Genomic DNA, 18,657 nt, shown 5'->3' on the forward strand with positions numbered 1-18,657 from the left:
TGTTTTATTTCCTTTGACTATATTTAAAAAATATTTTTAAAACCTACATATTTACGCCTGGAGAACTGTAAAGCTTTTTGCTTCAGTAAATTATAGTATGGTTCTTCAGCAGGTAAAGCTATCCATACTTAATATTATAAATGCGAAAGTGTGTCTGTTTGTCTGTCTGTTACCTCTTCATGCCCAAACCGCTGAACTGATTTTGGTGAAATTTGGTATTGCTCCTACTTTGAGATCCATGAAAGGACATAGGATATGTTTAGTAGTTTAATAGTTATTAGGAAAATAAGTAAGCAGTTAGGCAAGATGGAAAACTATATTCTGAAAAGCACCAATTTGACAACCACAGACTAGAGACTTCTACTTCGACAATCTAACTTCTTAAGTTTGACACTAGTTGTCTATACTTTACAGGATACTTTTTATCTCTGGAAAATGTATGGTTACCGCTCAATAAACAAATTTCTGCAAATGGAGTCGCGAGCGTCAACTAGTAAACAATAAGTCCTAGACTACACTAGATAATTATATCTAATATATATAAAAATAAGTCGGATTTTCCTTCCTGACGCTATAACTCCAGAACGCACAAACCAATTTCCACGGTTTTGCATCCGTTGGAAAGGTCTCATGCTCCGTGAGGTCTATAGAAAAAAAACCGTCCAAGTGCGAGTTGGATTAGCTCATGAAGGGTTCCGCAGCAGCAATAAGGTTTATTTCTATGAAATTAAAAGATTTTTGGTTTATTTTTATATTTCAGTTGATTTAATGAAAGTTAAATTAAGGTTTACCAATTATGACATATAAAAAAAACTACTTGCTAGATCTCGTTCAAACCAATTTTCGTTGGTAGTTTTTATAGTAATGTACATCATATATTTTTTTTAGAATTATCATGCGCCTACTTTAGAAGTAAGAGGGGGGGACACACATTTTACCACTTTGGAAGAGTCTCTCTCGCAAACTATTCAGATTAGAAAAAAATTATATTAGAAACCTTAATATGATTTTTGAAGACCCATACGCACAGGTTAGATGAAAAAAATATTTTTGTTTCAGTTGTAATAATAAACCCCTAAAATTTTTAATAATTTTTCCATTTTTGTATCAAAATCTTAATGTGGTTCACAGACTACATCTACTTACCAAGTTTCAATAGTATATTAGTAGACTGACAGACAGACATGACGAATCTATAAGGGTTCCGTTATTTGTCATTTGGCTACGGAACCCTAAAAATCTAGTTCATTTTTTAGACAGACATAAAATTTGTATTTTTTGTCATGATTTACAAATACAGTAACAATTTTATTTTGGAGCACCACCAAAATACGGTAAAACATTACAAAGATACACCTAACGGTATCTTAAATATTTTACCAATACAATATAGGACGTAACTAAAGTATAAAAGCGCGCTAGTGAAAAGGTAGCTATTACAAAACTGTAGTCTATACTCCTACATACTTTGAGATCAATATCACTTATTTTCTATGAAAGTGATCGTTATTTTCATTGATATGAGGTACTATAGAGGTGAAATACAGTTGAACGTGCAGTAAATGAAAGAGCAAACTTGTGGTGTCAGTCAGTCCACTAAGCAATTTCCGCGAATGTCCGCGTGACTCGCGATGAATAAAAATAGGTCAGCCTGTTGTTTACTGCTTCTAAGTTCTATTTTGTTTTATATAAAACTTTTTAAATGGCTTTGTAACAAAAATATAACATACAGACCCACCCACCCATTTATACAATTTTGGTTACCATGAAAACGTTTTGCTATTCCATACTTAATACTGTAAATGCGAAGGTGTGTATGTGCGTTATTTTTCACGTCCAAAATTCCAAAGTGCTGAAAAGCATTGAGGTAGAGTCCAGAACAGGATATAATAGTAGGGTAGTTTTATCACGATTTATACTGCCACATGTACATAGTGACAGGCAATATTTAGAATTAAACTTGAGAGGTGTCAAGGGACACCCGGATGGATCGAGGTTATAAAAAATTTCAATTTCCCGCCATAGAGGAATGGTAGAATTTTAAATTTCCCGCCAGTTGCCGTCATCGCCACATCAACGCCCTCTGCTTCGCAGGTACTAAAATAAGTGTTGGTCAAAAAGTGTCGTTACAACTTTTTCTGTCTAGCCCCCTTTCGCAACGCGCGATTAGGAACTTCGTTCCAATAATTAAGTTAATTATTTTGTGAATTTAAAATTATGTTTTGTTACAGATCAAATTCTCCTCTTCGCTGGTTGTCGGGGTAAGTTATTCACTTCACTCTCTTCATGACTTCAACTAAGCGTAAAAGAAACGTGGCATTAAGCATACAAGTGATACAGCATACATAATTTCACCCTTAACAGGTGTTTGATTTTTGAATAAATATATAATGTCTAGTAATAATGTAATAAGTTGATAACTAATAACTTAAGCATTACATAAGCTCGGTTATTGAGTCAGCAAGTAGGTACGATTCTAAGCCGAAATCGGTCATTTAACAAGCCTGTCTGTCAGATGCAAATTGCAATTACAACTTACAAGTGTAATCGAAGGCCTGATTTAGAGCAAGGCCATATTGCTCCGGTGCGTTGCGATTTGCGCTGCGTCGCCGCTGCGGCCGGCGATGGCCGATGCTGACTGGCTACTACGAAACCGTTTTGAGACTCAAACAATCGGACGAGAATGCCGCGTCCTGCTCTAACAAAGTCATTTTACGTTTGTTAGTTGTTTGTTAGACTAGGATGCGGCATTCTTGTTAAATTGTTTGAGTCTCAAAACGGTTTCGTGGTAGAAGCCCTGCTCCGACTTTGATGCGTTGCGTTGTCACTTGTCGCACGCAGTGTTTTGACCACAGACTACTTAGGGTTACTACTTTTGACTTTTGACAAAATGCTGGAAAGGAGACGAAGGGGAAGGTGAATGACGCGTTGCGCTGTCACCTTGTGATGACGTTCGTCGTCGTTACGCAGCTGTCATAATTATGGTGCGTCGTTTAGGGTGAAGCCAAACGAGCGTAATTAGTGAGTTGTGAGTCGCAGAATTTCTGCCGGGCAGAATTCTGCTGCATTCAGTTTCATACAAAAGTCCTGTTTGATTCACACGAGCGTAATTTTGTGAGTGATTTGTATGAAAAAAATTCTGCCCGGCAGAAATTCTGCGGCTCACGACTCACAAATTACGCTCGTTTGGCTTCGCCCTTATTCTTAGCTCTTAGTCATAGAAACAATATTATATAAGATGGTATAGGTCTACCAGAATCTGATGGCAAAAAGTGAGAAAATAAAATGACTCTAGCAATACCGCGGTAATAGGAATAAAACATTTTGATCCTTTTTTTTTCTTATAGCGACTGATTTGGTGTGTTAAACATGCAAATATAAAGAATATCCAATGATCAAGGATATTTTTTGAAAATCTGCTGTCAAAAATTGCCATCAGATTCTGGTAGACCTGATGGCAATTTTTGACAGCAGTTCTTCGCACTTCGCACTCTGACATTGACGATTCACGAAGGAGCTATTTTTTTAGAAGAAGCATAAGTACTCAGCTTTGGTGGGTGGGATTGGCAGTGGTTGAGTGTGAACGGCCCGCCGCCCGTCACATACAGCGCGTTATTCCGTTTCGACAACGCATCACCTCGGAACAGTGTGGCCCCGCTGCTAGTTCCAACATGTTTAGCGGATTGGCGGTTATGTAGTAATACCTAATGTCTGACAGTCCATGATTATGTCTTATAATCTTGTAATCCAAACGTACTGTTTCCACTTTCATTTGCTACCATTTTTCTATCTTAGAAAATATTCCGGAGTGCAGTAAGTTACTCTAGCCGCAGCTAAAGTAAATCAAAGAGCTAACCACTTTACTGCCAATGTTATGCCTTGCTTTTAATTTTTAACACGCTAAAACCTTAAGCAATTTCACAATTACGCGTAATGTAGTAGTACACATTTCCCATGATAAAACCTTCTGAATAAAAAAAAATAGAACGTTCGGTCCAACCACTATTGACCAAATTAACTAACACATAATATTATTATGTAAGTACTAGACGTTCCGTGCGGCTTTGCCCGCGTAAATTAGGAATTTCATGGAAACCGTACATTACCCGCAAATAAATAGGTATATGTGCCAAATAACTTAAAAATTGCTCCAGTAGTTTCAGGCTTATTCAAATATTTTTCCCGGTTTTTTGTCACATTTTTCTCTGTATCTTCACTCCTATTGGTCTTAGCGTGATAATATAATATAGCCTATAGCCTTCCTCGACAAATGGGCTATCAAACACTGAAATAATTTCTTTAATCGGACCAGCTGTAGTTCCTGAGATTAGCGCGTTCAAACAAACTTCAGCTTTATAATATAAGATTTACAAACATCCGAAACCTACCAACCAAGATCCAAAGGAAACTGGCAACTGGCAAGGCCTAAGAAACTACGAGTATAAATTGAAAAGTATTAGCGTGCGTCAGGATTAACTAACTGAGGTTCAAGGGCCACTTGGATCATAACTCGTCGCGCCTCTAGGGCTCTCGGTGGAGTTAGGGTTGCCAGATCGAAACTTACCGAGTCTGGCGCAATTTAAATAACATCAGAATTCAGAAGTCGGGGCGACTGAAAGCTAAAGCTGCCTCTCGACGCTCGCCTTGCCGCCTAGGCTTTTCGGAGTCCAAAATAAATAGGCAATGTTTCGTACTGGACATGGGATGTAAAATTTCGGGACGTTATCCTGGACATCTGGCAACCCTGGATGGAGCGCAATTACGACAAGGCGCCCATTACACTAAGCGCTCTGGGATGTTTCAAATGTACACGTATTTTTAATGAGCGACTACTATTGGTCTCCGCGGCTTAAGCGCCGGCAAATGCACTTTTAAATGCTACTCATATGCAAGACGAATGGGCAACGTTTAAGTTTGCCCATATGAATTACATATTATCAGGAGCGTTAACTGACGATTCAAAAGTGTTATCCTCAGAGGACAATAATACCGACGCAGTGCTGAAGGCTTCTTGTTTACTTCAAGTATATGGACTTGAATCGAATCTCTAAACTCTAATGTCATGTCCAATATTATGGATGGCGGTATGAAATTGATTTGAACTGGTAATCTGGGATAACTTGAGAAAAAGCATAGAGTCAAAGATTTATTCTTTCACTACTATGGGTTTTTAAGATCCTTGTTTTATGAGACAAATAGCTGCTTATGCTATCGATTGTAGCTAAAACTTTCATAATATTCTTCGGAGGTGTGATCATGTATAACTTTGTTATTAGGCGGAAATGTATTTCGTCGCCTTGAGGGATGAGAATGAAAGTTATTTTGTATCTACAAAACAAAAACTTTTTCTTTTTGGCTGGATGGATGCCCCATTTCATTTGGACCAATTTCGTTTGTTATGTTTTGTCCAACTTCTGTACCTTCTTACTTCTGAGTGAGTCAGTTTTAATACATTTTAAAGTGCAATACATACGTGTCCTATCAACATGAATACTCACCTACTGTGCTATTATTTAGAGGAGGCGATTATAACTTATTAAAGTGCACAATGGCAAAAATTACCATCATTTAAATCGCATGGCGAGACGAAGCTCACTGAGTCTCCAGTAATGATACTAAATTACTAGTTCAACCCGCAAAGGATATGGCACAATCATCTGAATTACCACGGCATTGCCAGCTTTGCGGCAAATTGTACCACAGTAATAAGTAGTCCTACTAAATTGCGAATTGTCGGTTTGCTGTAGTTTTAAGACTTAGATATCTATACATATTATAAAACAAAGTCGCTTTTTTCCCTCATGTCCCTTTGTTCCCTTTAATCTTTAAAACTACGCAACGGATTTTGATGATTCTTTCAGTGTTAGATAGCCCATTTATCGAGAAAGGCTATAGGCTATATTTTATCACGCTCAGACTAATAGGAGCTGACTAATAGAGGAAAAGCTAGCTAAAAACTAATAGAGGAAAATGTAGAAAAACGGGGAAAATTATTTGAAAAGGCTAACTTGAAGGCGCTAATCTCAGGAACTACTGGTCCGATTTGAAAAATTCTTTCAGTGTTAGATAGCCCATTTATTGAGGAAGACTATAGGCTATATTTTATTACGCTAATGGTTCTCTAGCGATCTTTGCGGGTCAAATATATCTTAAAACAAACACATTAAAAAAAAAAAGTAACGTTTTGCAAAAGTTCTTACGCCCTCAGGACGAACATGACAAACAAAAATTCGTGAAATCTTGAAGGATATGTACCCATAATGACCGCTAGGGGATCACTTAGCGTTAGGAGGCGGTTGGTGAAAACAGGCAATAAGACCAATAGGAGAATGTGGAAAAAAGGGGGAAATTATTTAATTCTCGCGAACTACTGGAGCAATTTTTATGTTATTTGGCACAGATATGAAGTAGACCACGTGAAGGATCATAGGCTATCGATTTTAATCATTTTTTCAGTGGCTATATATTTTATACCCGTGCGACGCCGGGGCGGGTCGCTAGTTATAGTTATATATTGAATAGATGTTGGCTAAAACTTAATTGCGCCGAAATTCGTATATACGGGAACGTATAATATATCACATGGGAACTGATTTTTCGGGATGAAAACTATCCTGTATTCTTTGACGGGACACAAAGTATGTCAATACCAAATGTAATTAAAGTCAGTTTAGCGGCTCAAGCGTCCAAAAGAAAAGAGACAGACAAATACAATTTCGCATGAATAATATTGGTTACTGATATGGAAGTAGTCTACAGCTGCTTGACATTTTACACTGTAGCAGTAGCTCAGCTTCAAGACTTTAGATGAGAACATTTTTAACTATGGCCCGGTCACCTAATAGTTAATACGAATAAACTCGACAATTTACATATCAAATAAATAAATAAAAGTAGATATCATGTACATAAGGTACATATCAGATAGTTTTTTTTAGTAGAAATAGATTCTATCACAAATATCGCTATATTGCACTCCGTCTGTCCGTCACACGTCTTAATTTTCGCGTGTTTGGTGGCCGAGCTTTATATTGTGTTGATTGTGGAGACTAACGAAATTATTGCAAAATTAATCGAAACTGCAAAAGTCGGTTTGATAAGTTAATTAACGTACGGCCTGGATTCCGGCGTGGAAGCCTTACGAGTAATGTGTTATAATCGCTGTCTAACCTACATATTTTCCAACACTTGCAGAAATTGATCTCACAAATGATACAATTTAATAGAATATACTTAGTAATTCTTTTAAATTGTATTACTAGTTTGATAACGTCTAGAAAGCTTTTAATTGTTTGTTAGATGTTGTAAGGTTAATCAGGGTAATTTCGGACATAGGGATAATTCAACTTTATATCACTAAATTAGTCAGTGTTTTTTTTTTTGCCTGGCGCTACGGGCATATACGCCACACTGCACTGCAACCGCAAACTGTTATCGTACCGTAATTGTAGTTTAATTTAGGGTTAAGGTGACGCCGCGCTTAAGTAAAAAATCGTTTTGGATAATATGTTTTAGATCGCTTGTTTTCTTGGAACAGCAAGAAATCGAAAGAGCGTAAGCGACAAAATGGTTTTTGTCGCGTAATTTAAAAACCATAAATATATTTCATATAAGCTAATTATAGTGTTCTGAACTTATCTATGTACAAATTTTGGAAGCTTATATCACTCTCCTCTGTTGGCAAAATTAGAATCCCTATTTTTATAGAGGTCTTTTTGATTAATTATTCTGTGTTATAAAAGTTGACCAATCGTGTTATACTATGGGTAATTCAAAGATAAAGATATGATGAATACTGACAATGAACTTTAATTTCTTAGCTTTAGTCATTGTTGAGAAAATCTATATCGCTGCACTCAAATTATCAAGGCGTCACCTCAACTTCAATTATCCGGACTTATCCAGTACTCTGTGTGTGTACTTACCCTGATTAACTATACAGTGTGTAACAAAAATAAGTGATAATACTTCAGGGTGTGTACGTGTTCCTTGTAGAGAGTTCACTGTGAAAGTAGCAGCGCTGAAAGACCAAACATTTTTTTCACTTTTGTATGGGGAAACTCGTGACGCTCGGGCCCTCGCCCATACAAAAGTGAAAAAAAATGTTCATCTTTCAGCGCTGCTACTTTCACAGAGAACTCTCTACAAGGAACACGTACACACCCTAAAGTATTACCACTTATTTTTGTTACACCCTGTATATCTAAGGGTAAATAAGGGTAAAATAAATTTCACCACTTCCTGATAAAGTGTCGGATAGGCTATCCACAACTTTTTTGACAGATTCTCCATACTTTGTCTGTCAAGTTAAGTGGTAGATAGCCTATCCGGCACTTATCTGAAAGTGGTTATGTTATTATTAACAGGCTCTTAAAGTTACTATCGGAATATAGAAATCCGACGCAACGTAGTTGCACCCAACAGTTTGTTAATAAGATCATGTTTTGTTTTTATGAAATAAGGGGGCAAACGAGCAAACGGGTCACCTGATGGAAAGCAACTTCCGTCGCCCATGGACACTCGCAGCATCAGATGAGCTGCGGGTGCGTTGCCGGCCTTTTAAGAGGGAATAGGGTAGTAGGGTAGGGTAGGGAATAGGGGAGGGTAGGGAAGGGAATAGGGTAAGGGATCGGGCCTCCGGTAAACTCACTCACTCGGCGAAACACAGCGCAAGCGCTGTTTCACGCCGGTTTTCTGTGAGAACGTGGTATTTCTCCGGTCGAGCCAGCCCATTCGTGCCGAAGCATGGCTCCCACGTATAAAAGTGTACACGGTGTACCTACTTGCACCATGCATTGCAAATATTTTCCTAACACACCTAAACTATGCTTTCTTTTTGTTTTCGCCTAATAAAGTAAACCATAAACAAAACCTAATCCATATTAATTATGCTTCACGAATTGAATGACAAAATTTAAATTTAGAATAGTGAGAAGTGTGCCGCGAGACGCGGATGGAAATTCGCGATATACTTCAGGGATTACGGAGCGGGTCGAGGCGTTCCCATGACTGACGTGTGCGTGAACCGGAACGCAGCACCAGTGTTATTGTTGATGGTTTTTGCAACAATAAGTGGGACGACTCTGTTTACATGGCGGGGCATCCGTTAGCTCGGAACGGTTACATTTGCTCTATTATCAGGTTTTGTATTTTTATGAGAAAGGTCTACTGAAAGTTGAAACGTTTATAGCAGCGGTAGGCAACAGGCGGACCGCGGTCCGCATGCGGACCGCGAAAGGTTGAATCTCGGACCGCGAAATATTGTAATGTATTTTATACCAAGTATCAGTTAATACACAGATGAGGTATACAGACAGTATAAGTATACCTTTATTAATTAAGAGGAGTCCACACCGCCCTTTTTTCCATATAAACGTTGTCCCCTGTTTCCTCCCTGGATAATGCTAGTAGAGTTATAATATTTTTCCTGAATATCTACGGCCACTAATACAATATCCCTATGTTTTCTTTTTTTTCATAATTTAATTATTAAATAAGATAATAACGTTCATAAACCCAAAAAAATGGCCAGATTTTCCGCTGTGTTCAAACGTCCAGAAAACAGATTTGGCTAGATTATAAAAAAAAAAAAAACAAAACATAGGAACACAGCTTAAGCCTTTTTTAATCTTTAATGAAAAAAGTACTTAAATCGGTTAAGTTTTGGAGAAGGAATCAGGGGACAACGAATCGTTGATTTTCTGGATTTTCTGCAGTTGTCTCTATCGCGTTCTGCGGTATAGGCTTGAGGTAAGGGAGACAGCTATAGATATTACACGTACTTTTTTTTCATTTCTCTAGTCCCTGGTGTATCCTCTTAAAATTATATTTTTAAGCTACATAGGACAAGTGTGTTTTTTTGAACCTCGTTAAAATTTTCCCTCAGTATCCGGACCACACCTAAAATTTGTTGCCGACCCCTGGTTTATATACAGTTTTGTAAAGCTGATTGATAGATCAACGCAAATATCAAATATCAGCCATAGCTGCTTGCCTCTTGAACAATACGCACATGCAGGCAAAACTTAGAGCAAGAAACTTCAAATGTACAAAACACATTTTGCCGGGATAAAAGCTAATATTTTATGCAATGTCTCCAAATTATAAAGATAATTTTTTTTGTTGGTCAAAGATCAGAAAGGCTTTTGAACACTATTTTAATGTAATGACCACTATTATGTCCAGGAAATTTTCGTTGCTGTTCACAAACTCGACGTAACTAATCTTGTGGGTAGTGGCTATCAATGTCATTCAAATGGATGTTTGGCAGAATCCTCAAAGTTTGAGATCGGCCCCTTAGCTGATTTCATCTTTACTATCTATTTTATCCCAAAATTTAATCAATGGCTGCCCACAGCCCAGCATTACTTAATGCTAACGGGTTTTATTACGATTAACGAACTATTAAAAAAAGATCGGAGAATCTTTCTCGGGTTAAATTATAAATTTATTCGTTGATAACATCTTCAAAATATGGTAGCGAGTAAGCGATAGTAAAAATGTCATTTAATTAAGCAATAGACTTGTATATATCAACTATAAATCATTGACTTCCCAAAATACAGCTGCATGTATATCGAGAGATATCCATTAAAAATATCGGCCAAGTTCTAGACGGACTCGCTACTCGAAGGGTTCCGTACCGTTATAGAGAAATAATAATTGGCCAAGTGCGACTCGCGCACGAAGGGTTTCGTACAATAGGGAAGATGCGATATTTTTATATTTGTGTTTATTTTAAAGAACTCCATGTAGAATAGACCACAAGTATATTAAAAAAAACCGGCCAAGTGCAAGTTGGACTCGCCCATGAAGGGTTCCGCAGCAGCAATAAGGTTTATTTCTATGAAATCAAAAGGTTTTTGATTTATTTTTATATTTCAGTTGATTTAATCTATACTAATATTATAAATGCGAAAGTATCTCTGTCTGTCTGTCTGTCTCGCTTTCACGCCAAAACTACTGAACCGATTGCAATGAAATTTTGTACACAGTTATTCTAGAGTCTGAGAAAGGACATAGGCTACATTTTGATGTGGGAAAATATCTTATTTCCATGAAAATATCGATGAAAATTACTTCGCATTGTGCGTGGCCAGCGCTCATCCCGGGGGTCCTGGGTTCGAGTCCCGCAGGCGGAACAAAAAGTTTTCAATGTTCCTGGGTCTTGGATGTGTATTAAAATAATATTTCAAAATCTTAAATATATTTTATGTATAATATTATAAAAAATCCAGAAATATATCGACGCGATGCAATGAACATTTTAGTTCTAATACGATTCAACAGATGGCGCTTTTTTTTACTTCGTTGTAACATAGAACTAATCATACTTATTAGTTATTATGTTTTTGTTTATAGTTTTTAATACGTTAGAATATTATGTTTAATAATATTATCACTTGCTATAATAATAATCAATCTATCTTATCTTATAGAACTCCTACTGCATTTCTAAGGAGTTCGAGTGTGTTGTGTTGGCCTATATTCCATCCAGAAAATATTTTTACATTTTAATTCTAATATATGAAAACAGATGGCGCTTTATTTTTTACTTCATTATTATAACAGAACTAATCATACCTACTTTATTATATACTAGATGTCCCGCGCGGCTTCGCCCGCGTAAATTAGAAATTTTACAGAATCCGTTGGTACATTTTCCCATAAAAAATATTTCCCCCGTTTTTCCCACATTTTCCTGAGTTTCTTCTGTCGTATTAGTCTTAGAGTAATAATATAATATAACCTTCTCGATAAATGATGAGTCTTACTCGATAAATGATCTATCTAACACTGAGATAAGTTTTTAAATCGGACCTGTAGTTTCTGCGATTGACGCGTTCAAGCAAACATACTCTTCAGGTTTATAATATTAGGTAGATATAGATTTTTTTTAATTATCGCTTGACAAACTCGAGTCTCGATCTAAAAGACTATGAAATGGTATAATATGGTAGTGATGATGATGATGATGATGATGAAGAATGGAATTTGCATAGTAGCATATGCTTTCTGTTCTTAAAACAACGCCGAAACTCCCAAACTTGTACCTATAAAGAATCAGGAATTCTCTCAGCACCTTCTGAACCACGGTATACCAGGTATATCTCGGTGCAAAATCTTACTTGTTGGTAGCATATGCTTAGAATACTTCTCACGAAACCGAAGTCACCATATGTTTCCCTATAAGTTTTGAGGAGTTCCCTCGATTACTTATGGATCCTTCATCAGATCACCACTTTTCTGAATATAATACCAAATTGGGATGATACCCTATATACCAAAAGAAAAATTTTGAAAATCGGTTAACAAACGGCGGAGTAATCGTTGAATATAAGAAAACGAACATAACACCTCCCCCATTTTGAAAGTCGGTTAAAATTGTAGCCTATGTGTTATTTATTTAATACTATTGTGTTTATTTATGTACTATGTATTTTGAGACTATGCAATTTTGTCGCGTTCGCGATTCACTTTCACTTTTGTTGAGTTTCAGAACGCGATATTAGGTCCTCCAACGCGCACGCGAATTTGAACTTTATGCAGCGGTAATAAATTACAAATTGACTCTCCATTTTATTTAGAAAACGTTTGTATGGGAAATAGAAAAATGCTGTTTTGAGGATTTTCCCGGCAATTATTCGAATTTTTCTCACCTTTTAAACCTTCCCTAGACCTCCACGAATAATTCAAGACCAAGATAAGATAAATCCGTTCAGCCGTTCTCGAGTTTTAGCGAGACTAACGAACAGCAATTTATTTTTATATATATAGATTATTGTTTTTATTCATAACTAGCTGTTGCCCGCGACTTCGTCCGCGTGGACTTTAGTTTATAGCGCGCGGTGTCAACAAAATTTGTGTCAAATTTAAAAACTTTTTAAAACCCTGGTAAGTGGTACCCCTCTTAGGGCCGCGCAGCGCGCTACACCGGAATGGCAGCGCTGAAAGTGCTCGCCTCGCCGCTGCCATTCCGGTGTAGCGCGGCCCTTAATTAATCAAAATACCCAAAAACAGCTGTGCAGTATGCACATAATCTGTACTAATATTATGAATGCGAAAGTATCTCTGTCTGTCTGTCTGTCTGTCAGTCTCGCTTTCACGCCAAACGCCAAAACTACCGAACCGATTGTAATGAAATTTTGTATACTGATAGTCAAAAGCCTGAGAAAGGACATAGGCTACTTTTTTACTGGAAAAAAGGGTTGTAAGGGTCGTAAATTTGTTCAAAAAATTCATAATAGATGGCGCCGTGCGTCTTCTACATCGCGCTGACGCTTGCTCAAAAGTCTTTCTATAAGAGGTGGTATCATCTTACATTTAAGTCTCGATTTTTTTCGATTGTTATATCTATTCTACGGTATTAAATAACTCAGTACTTTATCTGTGCAGGCAGTGACGTAACCTTAAGACCAAATTTCACCAACGACTGTTAAAGTTAATGCTCGAATTAGTATCACGATAGCTGTTTCGTTTTTCATATGAATGAAAGAGAAGACAGGATATTTTAACAAGCTGTTAACACTAACAGACGTTGGTGAAATTGGGGCTAAACCTATCAATGATAAATAGTTTATGGGTAAAGTTGTGTAATTGGGGGGCTAAATAAGCTTTAAAATTTGGCATAATATATAAAGTTTAACATACAAAAATGAAGTACTTATTGTTTGCACACTGCACAGCTGTATTGATTTAAGGGGTACCAGGGTTTTTTTATAAAAGCTTTTGACACCAATTTTGTTGACATCGCGCGCTATAAACTGAAGTCCACGCGGACGAAGTCGCGGGCAACAGCTAGTGAAAGATAAATTAAGATTTACCATTTATGACGTACAAAAAGATCTAGATCTCGTTCAAACCAATTTTCGTTGGTAGTTTTATAGTAATGTACATTATATTCACATCATTTCAATAGTATAGCTCTTATAGTTTCGGAGAAAAGTGGCTGTGACATACGGACGGACAGACAGACAAACAGACAGACAGACAAACAGACAGACATGACGAATGACGGGTCCCGTTTTTTACCCTTTGGGTACGGTACCCTAAAAATAGGCCAAAAATTGTGTTTTTTGTATGGATTAAATTTTTATTTTATTTTATATATACTTACATTTTTATTTTATTTAAATGTTATAATTATTAATTTACATTACTACATTTCACCCAACCAACTGTTGTCATTATTGATATCGAGCAAAAAAGGCCAAAAAAATCACGTTTGTTTGTATGAAAGCACCCCATAAAATATGAATTTTATTTTGTTTTTAGTACAAGTGTTGTTATAGCGGCAACAGAAACACACAATCTTTCAAAATTTCAGAAGTCTAGCTATAGCGGTTCTTGTGATACATCCTGGAGACGGACCGACAGCAAAGTTCTTACCCTTTGGGTACAAAATCCTAAAAAACTAGTTTCATAAAAGGCTTGCGCTGAGCACAAGCTGTCGCTATTGCTTTGGAATGGCATCACGTTAAACTTGGACGTAACTCAAGCCTTATCGTATTCGAACCTGCCAGCTGATTGGTCGGACGTCTCCGAAGACGCCACTAGTCGCTCTCATCCGATATTCGGTTATCTGAGATTGAAATATGCAAATGTTGCCATATGTCAGACGTCGTTTGTGGGACAAATGGTATTTGAATGTGCGGTTTCCAATCGGGCTTTATATGCAGTACTTGTGTGACTTTTTGCGCACTTTGTACATTTTTTTTTATTATTAAATAAGGGGGCAAACGAGCAAACGGGTCACCTGATGGTAAGCAACTACCGTCGCCCATGGACACTCGCAACATCAGAAGAGCTGCAGGTGCGTTGCCGGCCTTTAAACATATTATTACGTTCATGTGCCAAGTAAATTTTGTGTGCAAAGTAATAATAGTGCAGATAGTAGAGTCCCAAAAAGTTACCATAAGCTTTGTTTTTTCCTAAATTACTCCCAAAAACAAACGAAAAAGACAATAAAATTGACCAAAATTAATAAAAGATATTTTGTCAATACTCGAGAGAAACCTCAAATGACAATAATTATTATTGTAGACCTATGTTGAAATTAATGTAAAATATTATTCAATTAATTATAAACTTAATTGGCATACTTATTTTTTATTAATTGAATTGACGTCAGAAATGCCAACATATAAACATTTTGTAATATTTGTGCGAAACAAGTTTAACTCGTTGCGTTAAGGTAGAGAAGAAAAAAGTAAACAATATACTTTAAATTAACCTAACCCAAAATTTTCGATTTTATAATTCATTTTTATACTTGAAAATCAGCCCCGAATTGTTCAATTTTCTAAAGTTAGATACTACATTATATTTCTAAGATGCATCTAATTTTCACAAATTTTTCATTTATTGCCATAACCGTGCATTGAACTAAGTTAATATTTTAACACATTGTACAAAATTGAGAAACCGACCTAGCGGATTTTTAAAATGTTGTATAATATATGTGTTAGTGGGTTAGTCGCCCTCACAACTTAGACTTCTTGCAAATTTTCTTCTGGCTAGACTACTTAAACCTAACTCTTGTAAAAGAATCTTTAATGGTATGTATTCATTAGTTTTTTTAATATTAATATTTAATATTTGGTAATAACCGCTGGGTTATATTCTTATAAACTAAATAGGTTTTGTATGCAGTGCAGCTGGTCGCAGGCGATTTGAGTTCTCAAACGTGTTTCAATTTAGGTGGGTTGTGAGTGTGACTTGTGAAAGATATGACGTTCATTAGCCGTGTCTGCGATCTTAGGCCGCGTTCACACTCAAAGACAACACGTTCAATAACTGAAAGAGGCCTGATTCTCTTACCTCGAATCTCTTTCGATTCTGAGGCTGTGTAACTCGTTAAAGCCTTTTAACGATATATTTTGTGACTTTCAACTATATTTGCGCTAATAGTTCAGGAGCCCTCGCTAGAACATGATTGCGAATCCATCTGTAGCATGCACAAACAACGTCAATCATAATAATATCTTATAAGCAATCATCTACACGTTTCTAATCGCTTGTATTGGTCTATCATTCTTATACAAAATTTATAATTATTAATTTCATACCTTCTTAACTCTACTACGAACGCCGATTCGAGTTAGAGGTAGCCGGGTGAATGGTCCTCGAATTGTTTGCTAATTACGTGCTACAGTTTGTTATGAGATTATTACCGAACTTCGCCGTTCCCAGATCTTGAACTTCTCGGCTTCAGCGTCTGCTGTAATTTCCGATGGCTTCGTTTGTTTATTTTACGTTTGGAAGGACTTTGCCTGAAAAATGAATATTGGGGGATGAGCCCATTTTTTCACCAAATTTGTTTCGTCAAGGCTACCGTCAATTCTATTCTCCATATTTTGTAATCTGATATACCTAATGAAAAGCTCGAAGTCACCGAACCCTATTTTAATTGTAATTTGGAAAGTTGCTTTGGGATTTTTTCCGCCCATCGATACGGCCATTGTTCCGTAATGAAATTCGAGAAACACCGGCGCGGCGGGGGCTCGGAAGCGATTTGTTTATAAAATTACATTTTTGTTTTACAAGCGGAGCGACAACATTTGCGAAAATTCGTATCTGCGTGGTCGGGCCGCCAGGAGCGGAGGCGGAAAGATCTGTTGTCCTGTTCCAGGAGCATCGATTGGCGTCGTCGCGGGTCGCCAGCCGAAAAGGGGCTCTAGGCCCCCGGGTTAGGGTAAGGGTTCGCGGCTCCGGGGGATGGAGTTACGGCGTAAGGATCCGGGATCGATCGCCGTCCACGCGGTAGGAGTCAGCCCGCAGTGCCGAGCCGGTCGCCGGCTGCTCCGCTCGCGTGCTCCGCTCTCGGCGATAACATGCGACGCGCTGCCAACGCGTTACGTGGATGTGCGATTTTTTTACCGAAATAAAAATTGGATAAGTGTTTTGATATGAAATTTTTGTGATAAGTGTACTGTTGACTGTGCTCAGTGCTATGTTATGGTAAATTCGGCAAACTCTACTTTTGTTTCCACAATTTTGTTGGTAAATAAATATAAGTAAATAATGAGAAACAAACGGTCTTATAAGACGACAATAAATATTATTTACTCGTGGTTACATTGATATATACATTTTCTAATGTATATATCAATGTAATCTACTACTAGTTTAAACAACTTTCAAGCGAAGGTCACATTTTATAGAGCTTTTAGGCAGGTGCTTTTTTTTAATTAATTGGTGTTATTTATAACATCAATTCTTAAGACGCATATTTTTCTTAAAATTGCCGTCAAAGTTATACGAAAATAAAAAGACAAATTAAAAAACTGACAACATTTTTCAAGTGTTCAAAAATGTTTGATGTCCTCAATTAGTCTCTACGTCGTTCAAAATAGTGATGATCGAATCTAATTGTTGTTAGTAATGACTTCTCGGTCTAGTGTTCACCAAATGACGTGTAGTCTGACGAAGGATCAGACCGTAGACGCTGCGGACAGTTCGTGGAAGTACGAGCCTCCATCATTATTAGCCACGAGTTTTGTTTAATTTGTTTATTAGCTTAAAAAGATGATCAGTGACTCTACTAAAGATCTTTCGTGATGCTTACTCTACTAGAGTTATCCTCTACTTTTTATTTGTTGCATTGTTCTTCCCTATGATGATAATGCCTTCTGCATTATCATCATAGGGAAGAACAATGCAATTCCGTTTAGACATTTTTGTCGTTCCAAAAATGTCATTAAGACTTCTGAAATCTTCAGTTTAACGACCATGATTAATCATTTTTACATAATTTATTTAATTGGTGCATAAAAGGATCGTTCAAATTCATATATTTTCATAACGGATGCAATGTAACCACCATGTTTGATATTAATTATTATTAACGTGCAAACAGTGCGAACAATTTCGTTTTAAATACTCACTGATAAACTGAAAAGCTCATTTCCACGCTCGCACTTGTGACCACAAAATAATGTTCATTTATATTTTGTACTACATGGCGCCCGCAACTCCGTTGCGTCAAAATTCTATTATCGCGCAGGAACCGTACACTTTTACTGGATATAAAAAGTATCCTATGTCCTTTCACGGGACACAAAGTATCTCCATACCTTTCAGCAAAATCGGTTCTGCGGTAAAGGCGTAAAGAGGCAAGAGACAGACAGATGGACACACTTTCGCATTTATAATATTAGTATGGATAACGTAAGTCTGTGTGCATTAAAACGGTCACATGAAAAATTCTGGTCGATTACACACTTATCTGATCGAAAAAACGTCGATGTTATACGCTAACGGCTAATCGAACGTTGCCAAACGGAACGCAGACCGCCAAAAAGAAACAAACCGGACATTCCTGATGAATAAACTGAGAAATTTATAAAGACGTTTGTTATTAGAGTTGATTTTATGTTGGAGCTTAAAGCCTGTAATCTTGATCTGATTATCCCAAATTCTCAAAGGCGTTTTGACCCGACATGAAACAGTTTTGGCTTTGTTCAACATTATCATTTCGTGTTCAAAAGAATCAATGATATGGCAGAGTTATTGTAAAATATAATGTTCGGTTAAGTAGGCTGTAGGTACTTTACCTATTCTTAATTTTGATGGGATTTCTTCCTGGATAGAGCTAAACTCACTTTTCCTAACGTCATCTAAGAGCTGCGTGAGGTATTATCGTTGTGACTTGTGGGT

At 37.0% G+C, this 18,657-nt stretch overlaps 1 protein-coding gene across 4 annotated transcripts in view; it reads left to right on the plus strand.

Annotated features, from left to right (window-relative positions):
• Positions 1–18,657, plus strand: part of LOC121734303 (focal adhesion kinase 1) — a 126,347-nt gene that overhangs the window by 671 nt on the left and 107,019 nt on the right. For 2 of the 4 annotated variants that reach the window (XM_042124881.1, XM_042124889.1), the window contains exon 2: positions 2,232–2,261. The gene's annotated coding sequence lies outside the window, so the exon portion shown is untranslated. Of the gene's footprint in view, positions 1–2,231; positions 2,262–16,795; positions 17,002–18,657 lie in introns of those variants that run through there. The other 2 variants (XM_042124876.1, XM_042124869.1) reach the window with 2 other exon arrangements.

The sequence above is a fragment of the Aricia agestis genome, chromosome 1, assembly GCF_905147365.1.
Source record: "Aricia agestis chromosome 1, ilAriAges1.1, whole genome shotgun sequence".
Taxonomy (NCBI): domain Eukaryota; kingdom Metazoa; phylum Arthropoda; class Insecta; order Lepidoptera; family Lycaenidae; genus Aricia; species Aricia agestis.